A 7199-nucleotide genomic window follows, 5' to 3' on the forward strand; every position below is an offset into this window, starting at 1 on the left:
TATATCCACTTTCCTGAGAGTAAGCCTCATTGAAGTCAATGGAATTTACATCTCAATAGATGTGTATAGGATTGTACTGCTAATTAACTGTACATTCTAAGTATTTCTGTCATAGTTTTTCTTTGGGGAAAGAATTCTTGTACTGGAATGTGATGTGATGTTGATATATTTTTAGTAGCACATTCCACATATTAGTTTTGGAGCTAGTTACATTTCATTGGAGGAGGAAGTTAACAATCATATTTTAGATCAATTTTTATGGGAACTCACAATTAGTTTTAATAGGAAGCTTGATTTATAAATATGGATTGCTGATAGAGCTGATAAAGCTATTGTAGAGTTCATGGTCCTTCTGTTTAAAAGATCAAAAATGCAATTGTAAAAATATTTCATACTTCATATGTCAGCCATATGAAAACTTTCTCTTAAAAAAGAAAAGAAAAAAATATTTCATGGAGATGCACCATACATTACAGAAGGTGGGATTTTTTTTTAATTTTTTTTTTTACAATCTGCCCTATTTGATTATGTTTGGCTCAATTACATTTGGTCCAAACACTGACAGACCTAAATCATTATATAATCATTAATGATAAATGTAAAAAAGAAAAAAAAGCCTGATGACATTGAACGTGTCTGGTAAAATAATATGTATTAAATATTGTTTTGTTACTGTGTAATGTCAGAATCCTATCTTAAAAATCTATTGTTCTTATGTGAAAAGAAACCAGATGAATGCAAAATGCATTCAAAGAAGACATGTGTCAAACAGCAACTTCTAGTAATGTAGTTTAGTTTTCTATTTCCTTATATTTACTTGGATTACTGGTTTTACAAAAATCTACATTTGGAGATCACATGCTATTTAGTATGCTATAATATGGTTGTTGCTTTTTAGCTAAGAGAATAGGTTGATGATCTGTAAAGATTAAGAGGCAGGGAAAGATGCTGCTGTTAAACAGATGGCATGCTATATGAATTATGTCATTTCTGTAGTTATAAAATAACTTGAGAAAATGTACTGTAACAGTATGATCTATGCTAAGATTCATTACCCCCAAAATGCTTTCAAGAAGAAACCGGGGGGGGGGGGGGTAGGGAGGGATAGATTGTTTTCCCACCAGCTTTACATCATAAAAAGCTTCAGTTTCCAAAGAGAAAAACCTAGCTTTGTCTGTTACCTGACTGGTCACTCTCCCTGTATGTGCATTAAATAGCCAAATAGATTCATGCAAAAAGCTGTATGGTGTTTAATTTGTTCTACTGAAGTAGAGACAACTACCAGCAATAGCAATAAAAGTCACATAATGAAATAAGAATACTAGGAAATCCAAGGATTTTAGTATGGCCCGTTATTCATTCAATTCCTGGCAGCCTTTATGATTACAAATCACTTGATTGACTAACTAGACATTCTCAAAGTGAATTATGAATCAGATTCATTTTTCCTGGTTGATAGTTGGTACATGTTGTAACTCTTCCTCTTTGTGATATATCAAGTTCTTGTAACAGTAATAAGAGATATAATCAACTCTTTATTTCAGGACAAATAAATTGCCTTTTCAAAAAATGAAATGTGGTTGCTAACATTTTAACAGGCTGGCAATGTAATTCCTGCCTGCTATTCCAAGGCGGAAGCTGATGTGATGAAATAGCTTTTAAGTATTTGACTTTCCTGAAATTATTTGAAGAGTAATATACCTTCAGTCCATACATGGCACTCCCATAGACTTCAGTGGAAATTCTCAATATAGATATGGAGAAATAGATGGCTCTTTTCTTATTTGAAGAAAAGAAATCACTGGAACAATGGGATTCATAATGATCTGTGACTTTTTATAGGACTGTATGAAGAATATCCAAGATTGGCAATCTTAACTCTGGGGGAAAAACAAGATTTTAAAAAAGAACAGCCAGTTTATCAATTGGCTGTCTGTCTATTTTTTATATAATTTAATTAACCCAATTAAGGTGGATTGCAGGGTGGCAGTAAAAAACTTGGAAGTGTAAGGGTTAATGCACAAGGGGCATTTTGAATACAATTTTAAAAAGTTTGTAAAATTGTATTAACTGAATTACTACTGTAATTTCACATAGCCAGAACAGATCAGGACTGGGCAATCTGGGGTATTTGAGAAAAACTCTTCTTGTGAGCGTCATAACCAACCCATCACCAACTGGTTGCTATCTTGTCACTGGCCTGGTTCACACATAATGCTAACTCATGGTTTATTTAATCCATTTTTTGTCCTTCCAAGGGTTTGTTTGGCAGATGATCAAACAAACTGTGGTTTATTTTCTCAATCCCTGGGTTGTTTGCATTCCTCCTCCTTTGCCTACCCTCTCCCTTCTTTGTGACACTATACTAAAGACTTGTAGAGTGCTGTTGTTGTTTTTAACCACTCTTGTCCAATGTCTGTGTAGTCTGGCAAAAGAATCCTTGAACAACCCGCAGTTCTGGGTTTGTAGATAATGTCAACCCATGGTTTAAACAAGCCAGAGTTCACAACCCAACAGCAAACCATGGGTTCACTTTCTGGGTTGTTCATGGTTAACAAAAAATGAATGGTTTGTTAGCATAGCCATGTTCACATATCACATCAAAACAACCCAGAATTCTTGCTTTATATGCAAACCAGACCAATATGAAGTCACTCCCAGGAGAGAATGGATTTGATAATGCCTGATATGTTTTGTGAAAATGTCCGAAAGGAATTTCAATGCATTTCAATGTGGTGTCCCATTTTCAGGTCAATGTAACTTTATGTCAATATCCATCCATCAACATTTCTGTTAGTGATTCCAACACTTTTCAGGTACATGAGGGCATAATGTCAGGCAATTCTGCATTGGCTCTCCAACTACAGTGACGTTGAGAGATGTAAGCAACTGTGCAGTTGCAAAGCACAACATCCTGAAATTAAGCCAGAAGAAGGATGTCTTTTGCAATAAATCACACTTGCTGAATTATTTCACAGTTTTTGCAAACCTTACTTTGAATTGCAGTTTTAATGAAGCATATTTTGGGGACAAACAATATTTTTTAAGAGAACTGAGAGTTACATGTCAGAACTCCAACAAAATGTAAAAGTGGTGCAGTGCTCCTGTTTTGGGTTCCTGTCTGCCATGCCCTCTTCCATGATACTCCATCGCCCCTCCTTCCAGTTCTCCCCCCACCAAGAGGCAGTAAGAATTCTGTGACCACTCAGCATGCTCATTTCTCATTAGGCTGTTTTGGGTATCTGCCAGTGGAGGATGGTGGATCCGCTCTGGGTTTCAGCCAGAACTTGGATAGCTTCTTTAGAGTTCTGACTAAAACTAGGCTCCACTGGTTTCTGCTCACCCATAGGATCCCCGCCTTCAATTTTTCTGTATTTCTGCAAACCTTAGGGTTTCCACATGCCTGCTGATACCTGCTTCTTGTGTGTGGATGGTGCTGTTTTGATTATATATATGGATAAGCAGTCAGAGAATGAGTTTGCTAGTAGTATATAGGATTTAAGAGAGGCTTCACTTTCATGGTGCACAGCTACCCTGTAGTCAAAATAGATTTTTGAAACTATACAAAAACCAGGAAGTTGGATTAGTATAACACATCACAGGCAGTGGATCCTTTTTCATACTGCCTCCAGCTCTTAGCCTCTGTTTGGGATGGTCACAGAGAATAGTTAAAATTGTGATAAAAATTTTTATGTTTTTTTTTAAGTAACATGTAAAGGCTTAGGTTATTTTTGTCAGTTTGTCTCTAGACAAATAACATTAACTTTTATCAAAAGTTTTGATTACCAGACTGTTTTGAAATGCTGCTGCACCATTTGAATATATGGGTAATTTATTTTTATTTTATTTTATTTATTACATTTTTATACCGCCCAATAGCCGAAGCTCTCTGGGCGGTTCACAAAAATTAAAACCACAGTAAAACACCCAACAGTTTAAAACACAATTACGAAATACAGTATAAAAAGCGCAACCAGGATAAAACCACACAGCAAAGTTGATATAAGATTAAAATACAGAGTTAAAACAGTAAAATTTAAATTTAAGTTAAAATTAAATGTTAAAATACTGAGTGAATAAAAAGGTCTTCAGCTGGCGACGAAAGCAGTACAGTGTAGGCTCCAGGCGGACCTCTCTGGGGAGCTCGTTCCACAACCGGGGTGCCACAGCGGAGAAAGCCCCTCCTCTTATATACCTAAATATTAGGTATATAACAATATATCTATTGTAACTTATTATATATTAGATGTATAACAATGTATCTAATGCCTATTAGGTGTATAACAATAATGTATACCTAATAAGCACAGTGGTACTTGCTTAACAACAAAAACAAAAAAGTCAGAGGCTTCACTTATATTTCTTGTTATCTCTTGTTCTCGTTTATGACATGGTATTAACCCAAATGAACCATTCTGCAGTTAAAAGTTGTTATTGCATATATCTTCTAGGATTAAAAAAAATCCATATTATATCATGTACACTATTTAAAAATAAATCATAAGCTATACTTAATCTATAAAATGTGTTTATAAAAATATCAGTTACAGTAATTATGGGATAAAGGGATTAAATGAGAGTTAAAGGATATGTAAGGAAGTGCAGTCAAACCTCTTTTACCACACAATCCTACACATGCCTAGTCAAAAGTAAATCCCTTTGAGTTCAATGGGGTTTACAGTTTGGAAGTGGGTACAGGATTACAGCTTTAGGATGCAATCCTGTAGCCACTTACCTGGGAATAAGCCTAGTCAAACTCAGTTGGACTTCTGAAGGGAAATATTTAGGGCGGTGCAGTCATTGTAAAATAAAGTGCATTTCAGGGTTAGACTGAATAAAGCAAGAGGAAAGTACAAAGTTTTGTGTGCTACTTAATTTCTGTGTGCTGCTTAATTATGTGTCATTGGGAATACATGTACAATGTGGGTAAGAAAAAACAAATATTTGTGTGAAAACAAAAAATTGAAACAATTATGACATTATTCAGGAAGACTCCCAAATGACATCTTTGAAGTCAAAACACAAACTGTTAAATCCAGATGAAGATCGTGGTCTTACAATTAAGTATAAGAAAAATGCAAAGGTAGAAGTATCTCTGGTACTCACCTTTTCCTGAGCTGAACTGACATTATTTGAAGAAATGGGAAAGAGCATAAAGGCATGCAAGATTCAAGGTCCACAAAAGGGGAAATGTAAGACGAGGTCCTATTAGTTCTCAGATCTCCAGCAATGCAACTGGTAGATAGCTCTACATATTGTGGCCCTGGTCAGAAGACACCTTAAACCACCGTGGTTAAAGCTTTTTGTTGTTGTTAAGCATGAAGTTAGATCAATATGTCACACCTTCACAGTCATGATATGCAGAGCCTGGCCTGGCATCAGGGAGCAGGTATCTATCTTCCCTAGCAGATTTGTTTCTCCTTAGGAATGCTGACTTTAGAGAAACAGTATTTGAGGTTAGTAGGTGCAAAAGATCTGATATACAAAAGAAGGGAGAGACCGACACAAACTATTATTAGTACTATATCACTGTCATATCCCTTCCTCTTTGCGTTTCTTCACAATAAGTCTGCAACAATGTTTGGTGCTTCCTCCATTCCTTTTGTGTGGTTCATGTGTGTGGACTTCTGTACGTGGCTTCCACTGTTTTGTGTGTGTGCATGTATGTTTTAAACACTGTTTCTGTTCAGTGTGACAGCGATGATGTACATTTATTACTCCTGTTGCTTCCAAATGTTTCACTGGGAATTCATTTTATTGCAATGATTTGGGTGGGAGGGGGCTTACTCCCATAATTTTCTCACCCTGGTTATTTTACATAGCTTTGCAGATTAAGTACTGCTGATTTATACACTGATTGGGCAAACAAGGGTGATGACAATCCCATTCTGGTATAAAATGTTAGCAACATGTAGTTCTCAGCAAGTACCTCAGGCTAGGTCACGATGACCTCTGCAACCTTGGCTGGTGAGAGGGAGCTTAAATTGTCAGGAAAATCTTCAGGGAGCATTAGTGTGTAGGTGGTCTCCTGTCTATTCTTCTAAGAAGGAAAACATTCCTGGTGAAATGGCATATTTCATAGGACAAATGCATTTAATAAAATGGATTTTATGCTATATTCTGTCTTAGAAGGTTCCATGATACCCAAGTGGAACCAGAAATAGAACACATGCTAATCTTGACTGTTACTTTGTTTTTCCACCCCTCCTATTTATTTCAGAATAAAAATACTTCCCTTTTTTTATTGTGAATATTAAAACAAAACAAGAAAACAGATGGTAAAAAAACACCCAATATATTTTTTACATATATCGCATCTTGACCTTCTGGCTAAGATCAAGGATAGTATCTGTTCTTATCAGTTTAATAAAAATAGTTAAAAGTTGAACTTAAAGCCATTTTGTTGGATAGAACAGAATCAAAACAGCTAGTTCAGGTTATGGATCCAAATCAATGCTGATTTGCAGCATAATCCTATACATGTGCATTCAGACGTAAATCTCATTGCCTTCAGTGGGTCTTATTCTCAAGTACGTGGGTATAGGAATGAACTTCTGGGAGTAAGTCCCATTGACACTGATGGGGTTTCCTTCAGAGGAGACACACATAGAGTAGTGCTGCAGGGCTACTTAAATCCCACTGAAGTCAATTGGAGTTATGCAGCCTAGCTTTATGCAGGATTGAAGTCCAATCTCTCTCTCTCTCTCTCTGGGTGTGTGTATAAGTGTCTGTCTGTCTATGTCCTGGGCCTTTAATAGCTATAGTATTTTTGCTACTGCTATTACTACTATTAAATACTAATACTACTAATGTGAACCGCCCAGAGAGCTCCGGCTATGGAGCGGTATAGAAATGTAATAAATAAATAAATAAATAAATAGTAAGTGGATAATTAGGCACCACCACCAGTGGCTTAAATATATATAAATGGGATAGGCATTAACAACCTAGAGAGAGATAGCAAAGTTATCAACTTATCCTTATTGTTTTTGGAAGACTATTTATTACATTTGGAAAACACAGCATGGGATACCTGGAACTCATTTTGAAAGCCTTTGCTTTATTACACACTGTTGTAGAGTTTGGTGAGATCTGCTTCTTTTTGGTGCTGTGCCTGCACTATAATGAACTCAAGTCAGATTAACACTAGTTAGAGTTGCTGAGATATGGCATGGAGACAACAGAAAATATCCATAAGG

At 36.0% G+C, this 7199-nt stretch overlaps 1 pseudogene; it reads left to right on the forward strand.

Moving 5' to 3' along the window:
• The first annotated feature begins 6310 nt into the window (after positions 1-6310).
• LOC134400977 (U2 spliceosomal RNA) lies at positions 6311-6477 on the forward strand (annotated as a pseudogene).
• Positions 6478-7199: the final 722 nt, after the last annotated feature.

Source organism: Elgaria multicarinata, chromosome 6 (assembly GCF_023053635.1).
Source record: "Elgaria multicarinata webbii isolate HBS135686 ecotype San Diego chromosome 6, rElgMul1.1.pri, whole genome shotgun sequence".
Lineage (NCBI taxonomy): Eukaryota > Metazoa > Chordata > Lepidosauria > Squamata > Anguidae > Elgaria > Elgaria multicarinata.